Source organism: Sceloporus occidentalis, unplaced genomic scaffold (genome assembly GCF_023333645.1).
Source record: "Sceloporus occidentalis isolate IW3139 unplaced genomic scaffold, rSceOcc1.0.p SCAF_249, whole genome shotgun sequence".
NCBI classification, from domain to species: Eukaryota; Metazoa; Chordata; class Lepidosauria; order Squamata; family Phrynosomatidae; genus Sceloporus; species Sceloporus occidentalis.
The window spans coordinates 485,045-508,499 of NW_028317229.1; the positions used below are offsets into that span (position 1 = coordinate 485,045).

The following is a 23,455-nucleotide window of genomic DNA, read 5'->3' on the forward strand; positions in this document are numbered from 1 at the left end:
GGGCGCGTCGCACTCCGCGTAGCCTTTCTAATTGAGAATGAATTATTGTAAAGGATGACGTTTCATTGGACGGGGATGAGGTCGTTCTGCTCGCCGCTCCTCATAAAACCAGATTAAAAGTTCAGAAAACTTCAAATAGTTTGGAGATTTTACGAAATGCCAGGCGGGGATCCTTCCTTCAAACCCTTTTCACTTCTCTGCAGTTATATTATAAAAGCAAATGTAACCGACGGAGAACGAGCACAGAAACCATTTACCAAAAAACTAAAACCAAATCCATTGTTATATACGATATATTTATACATAAAATTATTAGTAATCTGTAATAACCCCCAGCGCTGTATACAGTAATAACCCCCAGCGCTGTATACAGTAATAACCCCCAGCGCTGTATACAGTAATAACCCCCAGCGCTGTATACAGTAATATAACCCCCAGCGCTGTATACAGTAATATAACCCCCCAGCACTGTATACAGTAATATAACCCCCAGTGCTGTATACAGTAATATAACCCCCAGCGCTGTATACAGTAATATAACCCCCCAGCGCTGTATACAGTAATATAACCCCCCAGCGCTGTATACAGTAATATAACCCCCAGAGCTGTATACAGTAATATAACCCCCCCAGTGCTGTATACAGTAATATAACCCCCCCAGCACTGTATACAGTAATAACCCCCAGCACTGTATACAGTAATATAACCCCCAGCGCTGTATACAGTAATATAACTCCCCAGCACTGTATACAGTAATATAACCCCCCAGCACTGTATACAGTAATATAACCCCCAGCACTGTATACAGTAATATAACCCCCCAGCACTGTATACAGTAATATAACCCCCAGCACTATATACAGTAATATAACCCCCAGCGCTGTATACAGTAATATAACCCCCAGCGCTGTATACAGTAATATAACCCCCAGCGCTGTATACAGTAATATACCCCCAGCACTGTATACAGTAATATAACCCCCAGCGCTGTATACAGTAATATAACCCCCAGCGCTGTATATAGTAATATAACCCCCAGCGCTGTATACAGTAATATAACCCCCAGCGCTGTATACAGTAATATAACCCCCAGCGCTGTATACAGTAATATAACCCCCAGCGCTGTATACAGTAATATAACCCCCCAGCACTGTATACAGTAATATAACCCCCAGTGCTGTATACAGTAATATAACCCCCAGCGCTGTATACAGTAATATAACCCCCCAGCGCTGTATACAGTAATATAACCCCCCAGCGCTGTATACAGTAATATAACCCCCAGAGCTGTATACAGTAATATAACCCCCCAGTGCTGTATACAGTAATATAACCCCCCCAGCACTGTATACAGTAATAACCCCCAGCACTGTATACAGTAATATAACCCCCAGTGCTGTATACAGTAATATAACTCCCCAGCACTGTATACAGTAATATAACCCCCCAGCACTGTATACAGTAATATAACCCCCAGCACTGTATACAGTAATATAACCCCCCAGCACTGTATACAGTAATATAACCCCCAGCACTATATACAGTAATATAACCCCCAGCGCTGTATACAGTAATATAACCCCCAGCGCTGTATACAGTAATATAACCCCCAGCGCTGTATACAGTAATATACCCCCAGCACTGTATACAGTAATATAACCCCCAGCGCTGTATACAGTAATATAACCCCCAGCGCTGTATATAGTAATATAACCCCCAGCGCTGTATACAGTAATATAACCCCAAGCGCTGTATACAGTAATATAACCCCCAGCGCTGTATACAGTAATATAACCCCCAGCGCTGTATACAGTAATATAACCCCCCAGCACTGTATACAGTAATATAACCCCCAGTGCTGTATACAGTAATATAACCCCCAGCGCTGTATACAGTAATATAACCCCCCAGCGCTGTATACAGTAATATAACCCCCCAGCGCTGTATACAGTAATATAACCCCCAGAGCTGTATACAGTAATATAACCCCCCCAGTGCTGTATACAGTAATATAACCCCCCCAGCACTGTATACAGTAATAACCCCCAGCACTGTATACAGTAATATAACCCCCAGTGCTGTATACAGTAATATAACTCCCCAGCACTGTATACAGTAATATAACCCCCCAGCACTGTATACAGTAATATAACCCCCAGCACTGTATACAGTAATATAACCCCCCAGCACTGTATACAGTAATATAACCCCCAGCACTATATACAGTAATATAACCCCCAGCGCTGTATACAGTAATATAACCCCCAGCGCTGTATACAGTAATATAACCCCCAGCGCTGTATACAGTAATATACCCCCAGCACTGTATACAGTAATATAACCCCCAGCGCTGTATACAGTAATATAACCCCCAGCGCTGTATACAGTAATATAACCCCCAGCGCTGTATACAGTAATATAACCCCCCAGCGCTGTATACAGTAATATAACCCCCCAGCGCTGTATACAGTAATATAACCCCCAGCACTGTATACAGTAATATAACCCCCAGCGCTGTATACAGTAATATAACCCCCCAGCGCTGTATACAGTAATATAACCCCCTAGCATTGACAAAAACCTTTTTTTTTCTGCAGACCTGGATTAAGACTAAGTCATTCTATTGTTCCCCGCAGGCAGTATGATAAGGAGTCGGGGGGTTTTAGTAGATCGGGGATCAGATAACAGAGCGAGAATCATACATATGGCTGATATGCAGCTGCCTGAAAACATTATATTATGGGGCAAAAAACTACAACTGGTTAAAAAACAAAAACAGTACAACATACTTCATCTGGAAGTCGTAACAAATGGCGGGAGATCCCATTTAAGTTGAATTATGTAAAAATAATGTATTAACCAGGAAAAGTAAATTTGTCGTTTCCTTGTTCTCCTCTAAGGAAGGTTCGGCTCCAGTCCATAAGACAACCAAGGAAAGTAACGTTCATCAGACACACATTTAGATGCAATTAAGCCTTTTGTGTAGCGTAATATAACGCATCTGTCCCTCATTTATCACGTCAGTATTTATTAGCTTCAAGTTAACGTACATTGACAGTTTAACCCTTCGAGCACCAAAGGGTTGCGCACTGGCACTGCATGAAGCTTTCAGAGCGCCGAGGCGTTGCGTTACGTTGTATCTGAGATGTTTTTTCACATATCCTGCGGTGCTGCAGAGTTTACCTGGAGCATAATAAATGCATGACTTGTAATGGTAAATTGCTTAATTAGGGCATGTGATCATGTGGAAAACATGACAGCCGTGCAAAAAACACGACTATTAATACACTGCATGCGCTCACACCGCTCCTGGGGGCAGGGTAGTGCAGGACACGCTGTGCCGCGGCACTTACTAAATATGTGTTAGCATGTACAGGTGATGTCGTAGATTACAACACGGATATCACTTGGTGTTCCCTCTAAGGTGCACAACTCCGCATGGAAACCGTTTCATCCCGAAGCTCTGTGACAATGTATCTACACAGACTGCATGTTTAAATCCCCTCACTGTATTACCCTCTACCACTTCTGCTGAAAGGCTGTTCCACTTATCTAGCACCCTCTGAACGAATTAAAATTTCCTTCCATTCTATCAAATCCCTTGAGGCTGTTTTGGCTGCTTTTCTATCCAAACACCTAACAATGCGAGCACCAATCTCCATCCATTTTCTTCATCAGTATGAAACCTGTTCTTTTTTTTATCCGTTTTTGGAACCTGTGATAAGGCTCATTGTGCTTTTCTGCCCCCCTCCTCCTCATCTCCGTGGAGTTTCTCCCCCGCTTGGTACCGACCGGCACTGGTTTTATACAATGAGGAATGTTGAAAGCGGCTTTCAGCAGGATCAGGACACGGATCCCTGAAACATTCACAATGCAGCTTCCTAAATGATTTACTCCACGTCTGGGGGGACTGGCACCATTTGGCACAGGATGAGGGGTCCCAAATGCCCAATAATACTGTGTCACAAAACATTTGCTTAGCAACATACAGAAACGGGTCCTGGTAGAGGCCCAAAAACCTTAAAATCACAAAAGGCCAATGGGGAAATTACTAAAGAGTGATAGAAGGCTCAGTATGCCTGCATAGCTACCAATTTTCAGGATGATTTCAGCATTTATCAGTCAAAGTGGGTTCCTCGGGGGTGTGGCCTAATGGGCAGCGTCATCCATCTGTGCTTACACTCTGATCTGAGTTCTAATCCTACCTATATTTCTGTAGCTGGTTGTGTATGCCCATTCCTCTCAAGTGCCCCTATTTAGTTTGCATAGTCCCTTTTTATTCCCAAAATCCCTAACGCCCCTCTCTCCTCCCCTGATGCCCCTCTTTTCTAGAAGCTCAGAATGTTTGCTGGGTATGAGGGGATCGCAGGGTTCTACAGCCCTAAAAGCCCCGATAATGTGTATAGAAACAGCAGGGAACGGCTTTATAATTTAAACGGGGTAAATAAACCCCATTATTCTTCTTCCCCACTCAGTTACACAAATACCCAGCGATAGGGCACATAAGTCACATAAAAGTCTGGGTAAAGCCCCATCTCTAACAATGAGGTTAGAGTTAAATGATTCCAGGTTAAGGTTATTTTACCGGAATGTAGTTTGCCGTTTAGGGTTGTGGCTGATGTTGCAGGGTAATAGCTGGGTGTGAAACCAAACTATGCGTCAAATATGTCTTTGTTGTAATAGCTTCTGAATGAGAAAGATGAATGAATGAATTGCATCAGGAATCCATTATTTTAGCAATTTAGTAGGCGCAGAAAGCACTTCCCTGTCAGATTATTTTCGCTGAATTGAGTGGCACTCCTAAAGGGTTAATGGCCTCCAGATTTCACCAGATTTTGCTGTCAAAGTAAATTGTGACGTTTCAGGTCTTAGGAAACAAACAAAAAAAAATGTAATGTTACACGGGCCAGATTTTACAGGATGATGTCATATTTACTTTCTGCAAGGGATGACTGGCACACAGAACCCTGCAGCTGTGATGGACTACAACTCCCATGATACTCAGCAAGGCTTTGACAGTGTCATTTTTACATTCTAATCAGCCAGCGATTTAATTTAACTTTCCATAAAAGTTTATATGATTGAAGCTTACTGATGTTTCCACTTTGGGGGCGAAGTCTGTGCCCATGAGAAAAAAGGCAATTCGCTGCTTTTTTGCATTTGAACTATCCGCTGTCCCTAGGGCCGAGAAAAAAAAATAACTGAAATGCGGCTAAGATTAAGCGAGTACCTCTGAGAGAGCAGCTGGAAGTTGGACAGTGAAATATGTGTCATTAGTTCCCTATCATATGGTCGGGTTCAATCTAGCGCTCACACACACGCTAACACCATGTACCAACACATGCATACCCACACAATCCTCTCCCTCTATCACTTTCCCTCTCGCAGGCACCACTAACCCTGGGCTCACCCTTGTCATTCTAGCACTACATGCTGACAGACATTCATGCTAACACTATACATTAACACACGCACACCATGTGCCGACACACACTCACACTAACACCAGAGAGTAACACACTAATGCCGTACATTAACAAACACTAAAAGACCAAACATACGAACACTGTACACACACACTCACTCTAACACCATACACTTACACACAATCTCTAATATCATACACTAACTCACAGGAACTCACTATAACACCATACACTTACACCCTACACACTAACACCAGACATTTATACACCCTCACTCCAACACCATTCATTTACATATATATACATATATATATATATACATGTATACTCTCCCTCGCCCCCTCCCCATCTGCCTTCACTGCTTCTTAAGTGATTATAATAAATAACTACATTAGACTTGGTGACGCTAAAGGCTGTGATGGCGGCACTTCCCCTTTAAACGCTTGTTTGTTTCACCGACCTCTGTCACATACAAGCGATTTTTGTCAAAAGCACAGAAACGCTTCCCTTCCAGCTGCAAATGTCAAGTTGTGACGGGTGACGTTTGTTCAGCAGGTGTGTCCCACAATGTGCAGCGAGCCCTCGGCTCATAAATGATTCATCGTATTCTGCGTTTTTTATTTATGACAGTAATCGATCGCTTGACTTTTTTACAGGATTGGAGGAAAATACACTTTTTATTTCTATGTATTTTACAATGTATCAGATGTCAGCCATACTGTTGCCCGGGGCATTATTTGATGGTTCTACTCGTTAGTAGTGTGAGGCTTGCGGGTGCAGATTAGAATATTAATACCCCCCCTGGTGGGTTGGGGGTATTTCTTTTCCAGGCTGATGGGGGTTAGAAACACCAGTGGGTCACAGCTGGCCGACTGCCTTCCAGCTCTAAATATCATTAGAGATATTCTGTTACATTCGGAGAGACGGCCGCAGAGATAATCTTTTTCTCTTTAGTTCCTTAAAGTGGCCGTCCCGCCATCATTCTCACTTTATCCCCACCTGTATTTGCCCCTTTGCCACCCCAGCTTGTTTCTGTATCTCCCCCTGTGTGCATGTACAGAAAACGCTGCGATTGATTTCAACGAGAGCACTTTCCTGCCGCCAATCAGCCAATCAGAATCTTCCGACCACTGTGGTGACTCCATAGCTGCAGCTTCCACCTCCGGTTGTTTTGGAGGCTGCCAGGGGCAGTACACCGTCCCTTAAAAAAGTCACAATTCATTTGTAGTATTTTTGGTATTGCGCCGGGTCATATAACTACCGTCATTTTGCATCAAATTGGCTGAAATTCCTCGTTTCAGGTTTTTAGATTCTTTCGGTGAAGTTCTTCACGTGGTTTCCTACCCAGCACCCTGTATAAAATATTTACTTAGTGTCACTTTACTGCGCTGGAGGACACCCAAGTGTCAGAGACGCCGAGTGCCAGAGAACCAGACGTTTAGTGTAATTCCACGCAGCCGATATACCCGGTTTTGGATGCCGTTGCACATGCGCGATTAATTCCACCTTTAGTAGATCGCTCTTTTTCACTTATGTTTTAACCATATAAGAGCAACACAGAAACGTTTCCCCTTTCAGTACGGTAGCAGCCTATCAGTGACTGCGCTCGTGTCACGTGACAATTAAAGGTTCCCATCAAAAATTCTTGATTAAATAAAATTTGAAGAATTATTCCCGGTAAAGTTCTGAGCATCAGCCGGGATGATATTTCTGATGCTGCATTTAGTTACAAAGGCTTTTTCTTTTTTTTATTGTTTGTAAGTTTTTAAACATGGCTGCTTTAACCCCCGTAAGGGGAGGATCAGAGCGTGGAGCCAGGTGTAAAAGCAGTGATAATAAACCATCTGAATCTTATCCGTTCTCTTTTTTTAAATATTTTTGTAATTATTTAACCCATGCAGAGTACGACTCTGAATTAACCCTTTGAGTGCTGCCCTTCTCTGGCACTTAACGGGGTTAAATTTAGTAACCTTCATTTTATGTTTCATCCTCATTAGCTCCTTTTTTTCTTTCAATTAGTTGCTATTTGGGGAATTGTGTATGGAATCCGCCGCCTTCATTATAGCCTAATTTGCATTTGTTGGTTTTTTTTTCTTTTCTTTAATCTTCATTTTCTTTAATCTTTTCTAAATTCTTCACGATGATATCCTTTCTTCTGGTTATTATTTGCTGCAGGTGCCTTTCCCCTAGTCTGTGAAGCACCTTTCAGTGACGGACAGGGTAAGCAATGCTGCTGGCACTCAAAGGGTTAACTGGCAGACTGAGTAACAGCACCCAAAATGGAAACAAGTTTTATTTCCCCAAAAAATTCAATTTTTCCACAAATTCTGTTTTTTCTGTCCTGCCATCTATAAGCCTCTAAATAGAATATTTGTGATGAAATATTAAAGTTTGTGGCCTTCAAGTACTTTTCATACCAAGTTTAGCCAGTCCCTCTTAGTCCCTGTTGCCCCTCTCTCCTCCCCTGTTGCCCCTCTTTTCTAGGAGGTCAGAATGTTTGCTGGGTATGAGGGTATCACAGGGTCCTAAAAGCCCCGATAATGTGTATGTGAAGCAGCAGGGAATAGCTTTATAAATTAAACGGGGTAAAAAAACCCCATTATTATTCTTCTAAACGCCCCACCCAGTTACACAAATAGCCCCACCCCAGACACGCCTATAACCATACACACCCCAAAAAAGTACCCCTATCATACTTAGAGCATCATGTTATTAGCGGAAATGCAGACAGCAATAGGGAGGAGTTTAATGGTAACCCCACCCACTTCCTCCTGTCCTTCATCCTCCCTCTTTTTTCCGGCTCTTAGATGGTAATCCCAGTAAGTTTTCGAGTTATGAAAAAGTATTTTACCAAACGGCGCCGCTTTCAACTTGGAAAAGTTATTACTTTTTATTTCATTTCTAATTTAAACGGTCGCACCGACTCTATTACCTTTCCTGCGGAGTAAGAACATTGTGCCGAAACGCGCGGGGGAGGGGGGATCCGCAGGAGGCAACATTCAATTAGTTCTTCAATATCGCTACTATTTAAAAACTAATTATACGGCAACAATGAGGTGGAAGGATAGACAGATAGATGACAGAGAGAGAGACAAAGAGGTAGATGAGAGCAAGAGAGAGAGGGAGAGAGAAATAGATAGATAGATAGATTTTACCCATTTTGCTCCCAAAATTAACCGCTTGAGAACCATGTATTTTTGTAGAAGCCTTAAAAATATTTTTCAAAGAGTTTAAAAAAAAAAAATAGCAAAATTGAATTCCCCAAATACTACAAGACACTATGACAGACAAGATGCAGGAGAGCGAAACGCAGATCTAAAGTCAAAGCCTAATCTGTGTAGGAGTCATCAACAAGGGACTATTCGTGGAGACCTAGGGCAGTTGTCTAGTTTAGTCGTACAGTTACTGGTTTGGGTGGTTTAGTATCAGAGTATCGGTCACAGCAGAGCAATAGGATTAATGTAGCGGTAACTGGGAGATGCCGGTCCCGGCTCTTGGTCTCTGACGTACTAAGTGAAAGCTTCCATTAATCATTAAAATGCAATAATCATTCATGCAGCTCCCTGTTTCTGGTTCTGCGGCGCCACCTGCTGGTCATTACAATCTCTGCAATTTTAATAATAAACTAAATCTTGAATAAAATCTGCTTTTTCCATTATTTTAGGAACCTTAGAGATATATAAAACAATGGTGCTCATCCTGCATCTTCATATCAAGCAGCATTGTAAAAGTAAAAGATCTGGCTGAGGGTGATGGTAGTTGTAATCTGTTGGCCGTATTTGGTTTATATATATTATAGCATTGTGACAAAAATGCTACACGCTCATTGGTTACTCATCGCTGATGCTGCTGTCCCACTTGGACACAACACTAATTGCACTTCCTATTTTATGCTTTTCTCTAAAGGATTAATTGCATTAAAAAATTGTTTCTTAAGATGTTTTTAAGGATATTTTATCCTGCTTTGGGGAATTAAGTGTTCCCGGTAAAAAATGATGAATTATGAGTTATAACGTTGGTAACTTCAGCAGAGCAGGTAGATTTTAAGAAATTGTGTTTATATTATATTCGGGAATATATTGAATATTTTTATGCGTTCCATATACCGTATTTGCTCGATTATAAGACGAGGTTTTTTCCAGAGCAAATGCTCTGAAAAATACCCCTCGTCTTATAATCAGGGTCGTCTTATAATCAGACCTCAAATAGGTCTGATTATGAGACTAAGATCCAGATCCCCCGCAGCGATGCAGAGGACCTGGATCCTCCTGTGTTAATCCCCCCCCCCCAATTTACCGGTGCTTCTGAGTCCCCGGTGCTTAGTCCGGGCTGCGTGTAGAGCTCTACGCGATACAATCGCGTAGAGCTCTACACGCTTCCCGGGCTAAGCACTGGGGACCCAGATGCAGGGGACCTGGATCCTCCTGTGTTAACCCCCGACCCAACTTACCGGTGCATCTGAGTCCCCGGTGCTTAGTCCGGGCTGCGTGTAGAGCTCTACGCGATTGTATCGTGTAGAGCTCTACGCTCTACACGATACAATCGCGTAGAGCTCTAAACGCTGCCCGGACTAAGCACCGGGGACTCAGAAGCACCGGTAAGTTGGAGGGGGGGGCATAACACAGGAGGATGCAGGGGACCTGCATCCTCCTGTGTTATGCCCCCTCCAACGTACCGGTGCTTCTGAGTCCCCGGTGCTTAGAGCTCTACGCGATTCGCGTGGAGCTCTACATGCTGCCCGGACTAAGCACCTGGGGCTCAGATGCAGGGGACCTGGACCCTCCTGTGTTATGCGCCCCCCCCAACTCAGAAGCACCGGTAAGTTTGGAGGAGGGAGGGGGAGTGTTAAATGTGGGTTTGAGGCATTTCTGGAGGCAGAGTGCTCTGTGAAATGCCTTTTAACCCCTTTAATGCCACTCTGCCTCCTGAAATGCCTTAAACCTCCCTATATGCCACTCTTCCCCATAATATGCCTTTTAACCCTCTAAGTGCCAGAGTGGCATATAGGGTTAAAAGGCATATCATGGGGCACAGTGGCATATAGGGTTAAAAGGCATATTATGGGGCACTGTGGCATTTAGAGGGTTAAAAGGCATATCATGGGGCACAGTGGCATATAGGGGGTATAAGGCACTTCTGGGGCAGATGTGCATAACTGGGGGACAGGTTGGAAAATAGAAGGAAATAAAACCAAAATATTTTTCTCAAGCATAGCTTTTATTAAAAAAAGTGTTTAAATGAATTAACATTTACTGGTAAAACTTTTTTCCTATAGGGTCGTCTTATATTCAGGCTTTTTCTTTTTTTCCTAAATTAATATTAAGATTTGGGGGGTCGTCTTATAATCAGGGTCGTCTTATAATCGAGCAAATACGGTATTATTCACTCATTGATTTTTATATATGTTGTTTTTTTCTTCTAGTTTTGATGTGGAAAATGGCCCGGCGACAGGACGCAGCCCGCTGGACCCCCAGGCGAGCCCTGGCTCCGGACTTGTTCTCCACGCCAACTTCCCAAATCACAACCAGCGCAGGGAATCTTTTCTCTACAGATCCGACAGCGACTATGACCTGTCACCAAAGGCGATGTCCCGGAATTCCTCTGCGGCAAGCGAACAGTAAGTGGGCTAAAAACTGGATCTTGAAACATTAATATCACACAAAAAAAATCCAATACATACAAAAATAAAAATGGTGGATTTGTGAACAAACAAAACATATAGATGTGGTTAAATGTTTGGTCAAAGTTCTAAAATATAGCTTGGAATAGATAGCAAGCTCCTGTGCTGCCTTATGGAATCTCTTTCTGATGTGAAATGCTGGATATATTGGGAAGAAAACAAGACTTATAGGCGACCATCGCTGTCAGTCATGTGATATTTTGGGTGACTTTCCCAGCTCGAACACCACACTGAGCTGATGCTTTATGGCGATGCTAATGAAGTCCATTCCTTTAAGAGAGTCCAACATGGTGATTATGACCGAGCCATTCTATTGTTCCCCACAGGTAGTATGATAAGGAGTCGGGGGGGTTTAGTAGATTGGGGGTCAGATAACAGAGCGAGAATCATACAAACGGCTGATATGCAGCTGCCTGAAAACTTTATATTATGGGGCAAAAACTACAACTGGTTTTAAAGAGGAAGGAACAGCACAATATTTTCCAAAAAATACTTTAATCTGATAATATGAATTAAAAAATGGTGGGAGATCCCCTTTCTGTGTAAGTTTGCAGCTCATCTCCTTCATCTAAAATGCATCAATAAATATCTGCACCCCTAAGAAGCTCGATAATATAGTTTTAGCCAGTTTTACAGGTATCCATGTGTTCAAATGGATATACATACTGTATATATATATACCCCCCCCCGGAATTTATACATTTAACATATTGCTGATGGGCAGAGGTAAAGTGCTGCCCCCTGCAGTCTGTAGAATGTATAAACTGGCAGAAGGTAATGCACTAGTTATACACCCTATATACAGCAGGGGCAGCACTTTGCATGTACTTGAATTATTATTATTTATTGTTTTATATAATGCCATTAAATTCCATGCTTATAAATAAATTGACCACTTTTGGTTTAATTTACAAAGGGAATTTACCAAAATAGTTGAAATTTCACGTTTTGGCCAACTGTTCCAACTGAACCCCAAAAGGCATCGCAAAAGAAAAGCCGGCTAGAATCTCCTGTTTTCTCTTATCCGTACTTTTTTTCCTATTTCTGTAGTGATTGAAATTTGTCAAATAATTCCAAAATCCTGGAAAATGGAAATTCATTTGTACATTATATTAATATTGAAAACATTAGTATTAATAGGGGTTCCTAGAACAGGAGAGGAGGATAATGGTCTTATTACCATGGCAGCCAACAGACTCGTATTGCTGACTGGGCCATTCCATCGGTTTCCATGATGTTTAAAATTTAGAACCACAATCACTTTTTTATAAACTATGTATCTCTTTGTGTTAAAATTTGACTTTTTATATACATTTTTGATGTTTTTTAGGCATGGAGATGATTTGATAGTAACACCCTTTGCACAGGTATGATTTCAATGATACCTTATATAAGTATAAAAATATGTGAATTTATATATTATTACATTAACCACATATTAAGAAATATTTCCAAATGCTTTTATTTTTTGCTTAGGTCTTGGCAAGCTTGCGAAGTGTGAGGAATAATTTTTCTGTACTGACCAATGTCCACGGAGCACCAAATAAGTAAGCTTCCATCTTTTTTTTAAATGCATAGTTTTCCTTGATTTTTATACATATAATTTTTTTTTAGGAATTTATGCTATTGGAAAATGTGTTAATTCAAGGGCCAATTGTTGTTAAAGTTACCATTATATGAGCATTTGATATATTTGCAGCAGGGGAAGCAGTTTCATTTTACACCTTTTAAGCGTTCTCAGGAAGTGCTCAGAAAAACAAGTGCAGCAGAAAATATCTTCCCTCTATTTAGTGGAAACAAAATATCCAAATTCCAATTAGCCTTTGTTTAAGACAATAATATTTGTATTCTTACAAGTAAATATGGAATGCTTTTTTATAGACACTTTATTTTGCAAGAAAAAAATATTATTTATACAATTGCAATAAGTATAATGCTTAATGCAGAGAACAGCCGGATCTAAAGAGCTAACGCTCAAAAACAAGCTGTAGTAACAGCTTCTGTCCACTTGGTGGTGGAATTTTATTGGCTTTGCCTTATCTCATTAAGAGCTTAGTTTTATGTACCCTAAATGAACCCTATGTGAATATATATATATATATATATATATATATATATATATATATATATATATATATATATACAGTACTGTGCAAAGGTTTTGGGCAGGTGTGGAAAAGTGCTGTAAAGTAAGAATGCTTTCATAAATATACATGTTAATAGTTGATTTTTATCATTTAACAAAATGCAAAGTGAGCGAACAGAGGAAAAATCTAAATCCTATAAATGAACACCGATTAAGAAACAAAAAAGCACAAACTATAATAGGTTTTAATAAGTGAATTTAGTAATGCTGAAATCTGTGTCCATGATGGACTTTCAAGTGCATTAAAAACTTTGTATGTTTTGGACTTCATGGCAGGAATGTGACCTCATACGGAGCGTTTTTGTTAAAGATGAGGTTTGGTTTTTCTATACAGACATTCAGAATAATCCTTCCTTTGGAGCTGTGATTAAAATGTTCAGTCCCGGGTTTAATTCAGCGGACGCCTCCTGCCCTGCAATGTATGGTATATATATATATATGTCATCACCCTCATAAAAAGTCAGGCATGGAACACTCCGCAGATGCACTCGTGGGATGTATCTTGAAACCCCGGTAATTTGTTTTGGCATCGGATGAGCTCCTCATGGTCGGACCAATTAAGGGATGCATTCAGCTGAGCTCTGCCTGCGACTTTGGGTCTGCTTGCGGCCAATGAAAGGATCAGTAAAGTCCTGGAGATCAGTGGTTTTATCTTAACATTAATCTGTCAAATAATAAATGAAAGGTTTATGCTCAGAACGCTGTCGGGTTTTGGGAAACTCCTGATCTCTTTAAGATGGTAAACCCATCGTATCTGACATGCATTATTAAATCAGATGTGAGAGGTAAAGGATCAGACAGGGTCACCTCTGCTGTGTTGCTCTCCACACATGGTGGTAACTATTAGCCAGGGACCATCTGTGTCCCTAAATGCCCTTTCCCTGGCTGGGCGTCTTGGTTGATTGGTTGATGTACAGGACTGGTTAACAACCCCCCCCCCCCCTGTAATATTTGCATTCCTCCCAAAAGGAGGAGAGGCATAAATGTACACATTATTGTAACTTTCAGGGCTGTGGAACCCTGCGATACCCTCGTACCCAGCAAATATTCCGAGCTCCTAAAAAAGAGGGGCATCAGTTGAGGAAAGAGGGGCATCAGGGGAGGAAAGAGGGGCATCAGGAATTTGGGTTCCAGAGAGATACTGGACAAACTAAACTGGGGCACCTGGGAGGCATACATTTGGAGATGTGTTTAATAAATGAGATGTATAGAAAATGTATACTATGGGGTCATTTTGGTGAAAGATGCCAGTGGCTTTAAATCAAAGCTGGCCAACACACTTCTTGGGGGGGTTTATTCCTATATGGACTTTAGAGGTTTCTTTGTTATGTGTTATTTATTGTTTAGAAAATTGGATCAATGCCTCAAAATAACAATTATCCATTAAATACTTAAGTATAAGAAGCCCGCAGTAATAATGAAAAAAAAAAAGTTAAATAGAGTGAAAAAGCCGCACATAATTCTTACTAAAAAGAATACAAACCACTACCACTTGGAAAGTTATATTAATTTATTACTAGTGGTAATTTGGGGTCAACCATAAAATATCATTTCCATTCTGGAATTTATTGGACTGATGGCTATTATCAAAGCTGCCACCAGGAGGCGCTTTACACCAACACACGATAAAGCACATCAAGGATTTTATCTGTTGGGAAATTGGAGCGTCCGGATTTAATTCACCGTCACAAGGTCAACGCTAAATTTGCCTTTTTTTTTTTTTTTTTTAAACAATCAGATTTAGGCAATGTCCTCGTTTCCATAGGAGTAGCATTAACCCTTATAGGTCTAGGCAGGGCAGGGCCGTCTTTCCCTAATATATGGGGTCGTCTTAGTCTGTCAGTTCTAGTTTTGTCAGACCCTTCGAATGTAGGGACTGTTAGAAACACTGCAGGTATTGTTGGTGCTATACAAATAAAATATAATAATAAAAATAATAATGTGGATATAAGAAATTAGTTCTAATGACCTTGACCTGGGATGCAGCAAACATATAGATATAAATATAATTCATAAAATAATACAAAACTAGGTTCTTAGTAAATTGCATCACCCACTGATAGATTATAAAACTCTGTTTTAGTTCTTATAATATGTTACAGTGTCAAAATTAAGCCCAGGATAGATATAGAAAAAAATATATACATTAACTTAAACGTTAAAGACAAGAATATGTAAATAAAATTAGATCTACAAGAATGCTGTGTAAATATGTTGTTTTATGATAATTTATAGGCCAAATAATTGGCACGTGACTCAAATAAGCCTCCAAAATTGTCACCAGAGGCTGATGACAGCTGAGATGGCTCAGGGACCCTATACATAGTTTAAATATAATGTATCTTTACCCATCCATCCCCATCTCTCCAGATCCATAATATAGAAATATTACACATATGTAATGGTCGGTGTGAAATGAAACCTCGATGGTACAAAACAATTTGTATACACTGCCGTTCAAAAGTTTGGGGTCACTGAGCAGTTTTCATGGAAAACAAGGAGATTTCTGGCTGTAACATAATTACAAAAGGGTTTTCTAACCATCAATTATCCTTTTAAACTTAAACTTGGATCAGCGAACACAACGTGCCATTGGAACACAGGAGTGATGGGAGTGATAAAGGGCCATTGGAACACAGGAGTGATGGGAGTGATAAAGGGCCATTGGAACACAGGAGTGATGGGAGTGATAAAGGGCCGGTAACAGCCCCCCTCATGGCACTTGCACTTCACTACATGGAACTAGACTTTGGGGCCCTATTACCAGTTTTGGGGCCAAAGGGAGCAATGGCAAGGATGGCGTGGGGCAGTAGGAGAAGCATGCAGCAGGGTAGTGGGGTGGAATGGGGCAAGATGCTCCAGGTTCACTCTAAAAATGAGTCAAGAGATTTATTAGAACTTTAACCATTACTTTACTGACATGCAGTCGCCATAGACCCCCAAAAATTAACATAACCCTTAAAGTACACTTTGATCACACCCCACACACACATTGTATCTTGCTTTTCTACTTAAAATTTTCACCTATACTCCTGTTTTCTGAGATTAGAGGAATTCTGCAGTAAATTGGGGTTTTCAACACACTGGTTTATTTCAGTGATATATATGTATCCGTGTGATGAACAACTGTATGTATCACTAAGACGATATAACACTATATTTATTAGTATTTAAAAAGTGTCTGAAAAATGAATCCGTTTATCATAGAAATAACGGGAAATGACCACGTGACTAAATTTGTTTTATATATATTTTTAGATGATATATATTTTTCCTTTTTGTTCGCAGGAGGTCGCCTATGACCAGCCAGCCTCAGCTCACCAGAGTTAACATACAAGGTTAGTAGCGGTTTATTCATTAGAAACCTCCTTCCTTGTACGGCCGAACGCCAAACCCTTCCCAGAAGTCATTAATTATGCAAACATTTTGGGGAATGTTTAATTATCATGTTGCACCAAAGCAGGTAGTGATAGGTTGTTGCCATAGAAACTAAAAAAGCTTTTCAGAAGTTTCTGCATAGTTTTTATGCGAGTAAATATTCAGCGTAAATAACAGAATGACGGATCTTCCAAGATTTATTTTATTAACATTATAGAGAAAGCAATTAATGTTTTCCGTATAGGGAAATGAACCCTTAGGGCATGCAAGATTATGCGTGGAAGGGTTAAAAAAAAAACAGATTTTCCCACCACCCACTACACAGCCTATTTAAGGGAGAATAAGCAAAATATTACAGGGTATGCACACATAAGGAGGGGTTACATTTATATAATTTATATAATATTTACATAATAAACATTTATATTGTTTATATCAGGGGGGTGACATCACAATCCCTGATGCCTGCATGCCAGCAGGGATTGACTACGGAATTTGATGGCGCTATATAAAACAATAAATAATAATAATAATGATAATTGACGTTTTCTACCAGCATCCTGCCAGACAATCTTACACTGGATCAGCTGGCAGCATGTTATCACTTTAACTTATAATGTATCCACATTGGCTATCATCGTAACAAGCAGCCGCGTCGGTTGCCTGCTCCATGGACCCTAACGCTGCCGAAAGGCAGTGATCTGAGTTTTTAGGCTCACTGAGAATCTCCTGACCAGCATCCCTCTCTTCTCCCCAGACTCACGTTTAAGATTAAACTCAAAGCAGTCACTTTTATGAGACGGAAGTCCCTCCAGGGTCTAATTGAGAAGCTCAATGAGCTGTTCTTTTACAGCGCAAAATATGGGCAGCCCAGATGGTCCGAACGGTCCTTATCTGCCTTTAAATTATTTTGTTTCTAAGGCCATTGGCTTAGCAGCTGGCAGGCAGTCCCACTACACTCTCACGCTCTCTCACACGCTCTCATGCTCTCTTTGAATGTCTCCCTAACTTCTCCGCTGACCACTTCCACGTCCCCGTCTCCTTGCTGCATAGCTCTGTTTCATCTTCTTGTTCTTCGGTCTTCTTTCTTCGCCCGCTGCTCCAAAAAGTCTTCTTTCTTCGTCTGCTTCTCTGTGGACAACTGGTCATGGCCTTCTGGTGAAGTTCCGCAAAACTGTGTTGCCTCCGGACACGGTCTCCTCCGATTGGTGGACTGGGGAGAGATGGAGATATGCCCCCTTGTTTCGTACCATGGGGGACTGTTGCCCCCCTGGACATGCAGCCCTAGTCCTAGGCCAGGAAAAGTCACTGCCTACCTGGCAGATGCTTTAACCCCTTAAGGACAATGAGCGGTCCCTAAACTCATTGAAAACAATGTATTTTGAGCCCGTACATGTACGGGCTTTGTCATTAAGGGGTTAAAACAGCAAAAATCTTAAAATCTATGATACAATCTTGACATTGGATATCAGGCGATCTTCAGGGGCTTCAGCCTGTGTTTCTGCGACACGCCGGCCCCTGGCAAATAACTTTGTGACACGTCTATTGTGACAAAAGTATTCGGTAACCTGAAATCACTGCAGGATAAAAATAATTGTGTTTCCTTATGAGATACGAATGTGTATAATTCCGTCTGTGGAATCTGCCGGGTGATTGTGTGAGAACGTGGCAGGTCTCCGGCTGCAGGCGTTCCACGTAAATTAAGAGGTTTGAAGGTATTTAAGCAGGAGGGGTAACGAGAGGCAGCAGTCTAACACCTAGGGATTTATTCACTAAATCAGGACCTTGCAGCTTTGTGTACATTATGAAGGACAGGGTTGTCTCACTTATTTAACTATACATTATACAGGACCGTCTCACTTATTTAACTATACATTATACAGGGCCAGCTCACTGATTTAACTATACATTATGCAGGGGCCGGCTCACTGATTTACCTATACATTATACCGGGCCGGCTCACTGATTTAACTATACATTATACAGGGCATCTCACTGATTTAACTATACATTATACAAGGCATCTCACTGATTTAACTATACATTATACAGGGCATCTCACCAATTTAACTAACTATACATTGCCCAGGAAATTAACCATTATATTGATATAAGCCAATCACCTTCTGATCATCCACAGTGGCTACTTAACCATTTGGAACCCTGACATCATTGAGAATGAGTAGTTTGAGGCTTTGACAACTAACGTCCAGAGAGAGAGAGTCTTGTTTCGGCGGACTAGATGGGGCCAAATGCTTCCTATCTGCCATCAAATCCTAGGTTTCTATTTGAATTAAACTTTTTGTTTGTTTGCCATGTTGAAAAACATATAAGAGATACATTAGTATCTTTTATACAAACAGAACTTTGCTGCCTTTGCATCTGATTATTTCGCCGGCTCGCGGTTAGGAAGATGATACAATACCCTCGTTATACTCTCATTATCATTAATCAAGCGTTTCCTCAAACGATTGTTACTTTGATACCTTTGAAGTGAAACACGCTTGTGTATAAGTCCTGCACGTACACCCTGCTTTTCTTCCGCGAAGTCGAGATGACGGGACATCCCAAGGAACATACAAGACACGTCTTCTGCCAGCGCTGAGGCTTTCCAAGAAATTCTCTATCTAAACCAACACAAAAACAAACTCCATCCCAACGTAATGCCATCAGACTAAGGGTATACACAACAAAAGGCTACGTGGTACGCCTAGGGTTCCTCAGTGTCGCACGGGGGCCGCGATGATATTTAAAGATATAATTAGCAGGTTGTTTATGGATAAAGGAACATTTCAATCAACAAAGATGGGAAATGCCCCTCTCGGCACGTCCCGGGCAGGCAAATTCAGACATGCCTTTATTTACAGTAGTGATGACATATGATTTACTGAGCTTCACTTTGGGCAGACTAGATCAGAATGATTCTTTTCTGCTGTCAAAGTCTTTGTTTTAAATTAAAATTCTATTCTGGATTATTAGAATAAATATATATATTGTCTACGTATGGGTTAATTAATTATTTAAGCGTTACATCACTGTTTACTTCCCTGGCACGCATGGGTTAATCTACCTGTTGGCTAGACAGGTTGGTAAACAAAACCTTAATGTTCGTTATTGTTGGATATTCTGAAGGATCCTGTTCTGGAAGAAACTCTTGGATTCCAAGAAAGACAGCGGTTATTTTGCATAATAAATTGCAACATTTTAACAGCTAGTTAACAATTATTGTTTTTTTTTTATACAAGATCCATCAGAAATTATTAGTGTTATTTTTTGTCTCTATATAGTGTTCAAATGACAGATTTTGTCCAGAAGTAATCATTTTTAATCAAGGAGCATCCAAATTTTGTAGTAAAATTCATGTAAAATCTGCAGTAAATAACAGGGTAAATAAAAGTTTGTATAAAATAGATCATAGACCTATTTTAATGTTTATACAACGTGACCCCCGTCGGATGACGCTCCTATCATTATCCACGGTGACTTTTATTCTCCATCCTTTAAAATTCTAAATTATTTTGATATACACTACTGTGCAAAAGATTTAGGCAGATGTGAAAATACGCTTTAAAGAATGCTTTAAAAAAAAAAGCAGGTTCATAGTTTATATTTTTATCATTTTAAAAATGCAAAGTGAGAGAACAGAAAACAAATCAAATCAATTTAGTATTTGGTGTGACCAGCATTTGCCTTCAAAACAGCATCAGCTCTTCTAGGTACATTCACTCACAGCAAGGGATTCTGTAAGCATATAGATATATCTCTGAATAAACAATTATACCAAACAAGTGCTAATGATCATCAATTTAATATGTAGGCGGAAAGACAATCATTAACTGAAAGAGAAACGGCCAGATTTATTAACAAGGTGAGGCTGCTGAAGACAGTTTAATGTCAAGAGCCGTACACCATGGCAAGACTGAGCACAGCAACAAGCCACAGGGTAGTTATACCGCATCAGCAAGGTTTCCAGATGTTCTGTCTAAGCTCTATTGAAGAAGCACGTAAAGGACCGTAGCTGGAATGATCAGCCAAGAAACCTAGTGTAGCGCATCGTGCTTCCATCCCTTCGCAATCAGAAGATGCCCAGCAGCGCCATCAGCTTCTTACTTTACAGCATCTTTCCACACACTTTTGCATAGTTAAGGGTATAGATGTGGAACATCCTCCCAGCAGAAGTGGTAGAGGGAATTTAAACATTATGTATCGGTGAAACTGAGATGCAGAATTGTAGCCTTTTCCCTTTTTTACAATTCCTTATATTTGCAATCTGGTATCTAAAGGCCAAAATGTCTGGTTTAAAATTAGTAACTTTGGAAGAAAAAGTTTAACAATTCCATCAAATATTTCTGGGTGCGGGCATAGTTGGCATAATCGAAGATTTTATTTCCTCTGTGAAAGTCACATATTTGTGCATGATCTGTTTGCCCTAGAGATATATTCGCTTGATAGAATGACGTCATTGCATTTTAAAGTTCTCATATTTCCTGCTTTATAATTGCTTTAGAATTCTTCAAGGTTGAGATGACCTTGTCTCCTTCTAAGGCTGTACTTGCTGGAGACGTTCTGCCATGTTCCTTGATACGTTCCATGGCTTCTAGAATGTCTTCCCATCTGTGTGTCCTTGTTGCGTTACAATGGTAACTTGCCCTTTACTTACCTTATTGGATTTTTTGTGCCGGCCCCTGGGGGCCGAAGGTGTGCATTAAGAACTGGGGAGCAAGCCACATCCACTGTAATTATTAATCAGTGTCAACTCGTACATGACCCGTAACATCCTTGTTACCAAGAATAAATAAATAAATTGGTGAATAACAGTAAAATAATTTCTCCAATTAGATTATTTTCTTTATATATTTTTAATTCAAATTGTAAAAAATTTTTTTAAATGTTAATAGTAACACATTAAACAACAACGAAAAATTGCCGAGTGAGAAAAATCGCCTTGGAAGTCTGCTTGCTCTCCAGTTAACCCAAATATCTGAAGAAGAGACCTCTGAGGTCCCGGCAGCTTATGTAACTTTACATCAATTTCAACAGAACACAGAGGGTCATTTACAAACACTTGGGCTAATACTTATATATCCATCTTTCCTATCCTGATATCTTCTAAGTCTTGTCACTAGATGCCAATGGACGACAACAGCAGCCAAGGCAACATGGCAATGCCACGAATATAACGTGTGTACACTGGTAATGAGATATCACCCGGCAGAGGGGGTAGTGATGGTGGGGGATCCTTTTTTGAATAATTAGTAGCAATTCAACATACTGCGTTAGGGGGGCGCCAAGAGTAACATGTCACTTGCACCTTCACTGTGGCTTTCTGCCCCCTGGTATGGGAGAACATTTTGGATGAATGTCTAGTAAGCACTGAGTGTTTTGGTGAAGCGCGGGAGGAAATATTTTTATAGCCTTTCATCCACTTACCCCAGGGGTTCTCAAACTGCGGCCCTCCAGCTGCTGCAGGACTACATCTCCCAGAATGCTCCTTCAGCTAAGGGGCTGGCTGAGGAGTATGGGAGATGCAGTCCTGCAGCAGCTGGAGGGCCGCAGTTTGAGAACCCCTGACTTACCCTATTTCACGGGTATTGTCAAAATATTAAACCCATCCCTGAACCCCACCTGCCATCCGGTCCATCTTGACTCCTGGAGAAATACCACTCAGAGGACGGCTGGCACCAAGGGTGGGCGGGGGGGGGGCAATAGGTCCCAGGCGGGTCCAGAATTCTTCAAACACTTTCTCTGTGGCGGGGGCTCAGTGGGGGTCACATAATGCGATGTGATGTGACCCTGCAATGTTACCTGACCCCACGGTAAAAGCCCAGCTGTTTCCTTCCTATAAGGTAGAGCTCCAAGTAAGGTGGTGTGTTAGAGAGAGTGATGTGTGATTTGTGAGAGTGATGTGTGATTTGTGAGAGTGATGTGTGATTGATAGCGTGGGGTATGGTGGATTGAGTATGTTTTAGTGTAAGTATATATGTGTTAGAGTGTGTAAGTGTTAGAGTCAGTGTGTGTAAGTGTGTGTAAGTGTTAGAGTCAGTGTGTGTAAGTGTCTGCTATTGTGTACAGGGCCGGCCCAAGGCAAAATGCCGCCTGGGGCGAATTTTAAAATGCCGCCCCCCCCCCTTATCTACCCTTCCTCTCCCTCCGTCCCTGCCGCCCCCCCGCCCTTGTACTTAGCTTTCAGCAGTCCTGCGGCGAGTCTCCCTGTTCAGTCTCGGTGCCGGCTATGAGGAAATCTTCCGGCACTCAGCATTACAAGCCGGCACCGAGACCGAACAGGGAGACTCGCCGCAGAGGAGAGAAAGAGGGGCGCCGAGCGGTACTGACAGCTTGGTAAGCTCGGCGCCCCTTTCTCTCTCTTTCGCTTTAAAAAGAAAAAAAAAAAAAGGGCTTGGGGCGGCAAAGTGCCGCCCCTTCAAAAGTGCCGCCTGGAGCGGTTGCCCCACTTGGCTCCATTGTCGGGCCGGCCCTGATTGGGTACATTAGTTACTGCAGGGGAGCAAGGGGACGGACAGCCACTCAACTGTACCTGCCCCCCAGGCCAGAAGGTACCAGTAATCCTCTGGCTAGATGCCCAATAATATAGTGTCCAAAACTATGGCAATGCTGGACTTCTCAGCGCACGCAGTCCAGTCCAACACATGTTCGCCCAAATAGACTACATTGAAAATCCATAAGAGGAGCATAAAAAGGATGCAGTCAGAATGTAAATGTCTATATCCCTTGTTACGCTTTACCTCCTGGCGGCTGTATGTGGAACTGCACAAAAAACACCTAGAAAAGGCTTCAGATTGTGGCCCAAGAGAAATTGCCCCCCAG

The 23,455-nt window shown here is 41.4% G+C and overlaps 1 pseudogene; it reads left to right on the plus strand.

Annotated features, from left to right (window-relative positions):
* The window catches only part of LOC149276046 (3',5'-cyclic-AMP phosphodiesterase 4B-like), a 132,748-nt pseudogene that overhangs the window by 70,859 nt on the left and 38,434 nt on the right, over nucleotides 1-23,455 (plus strand).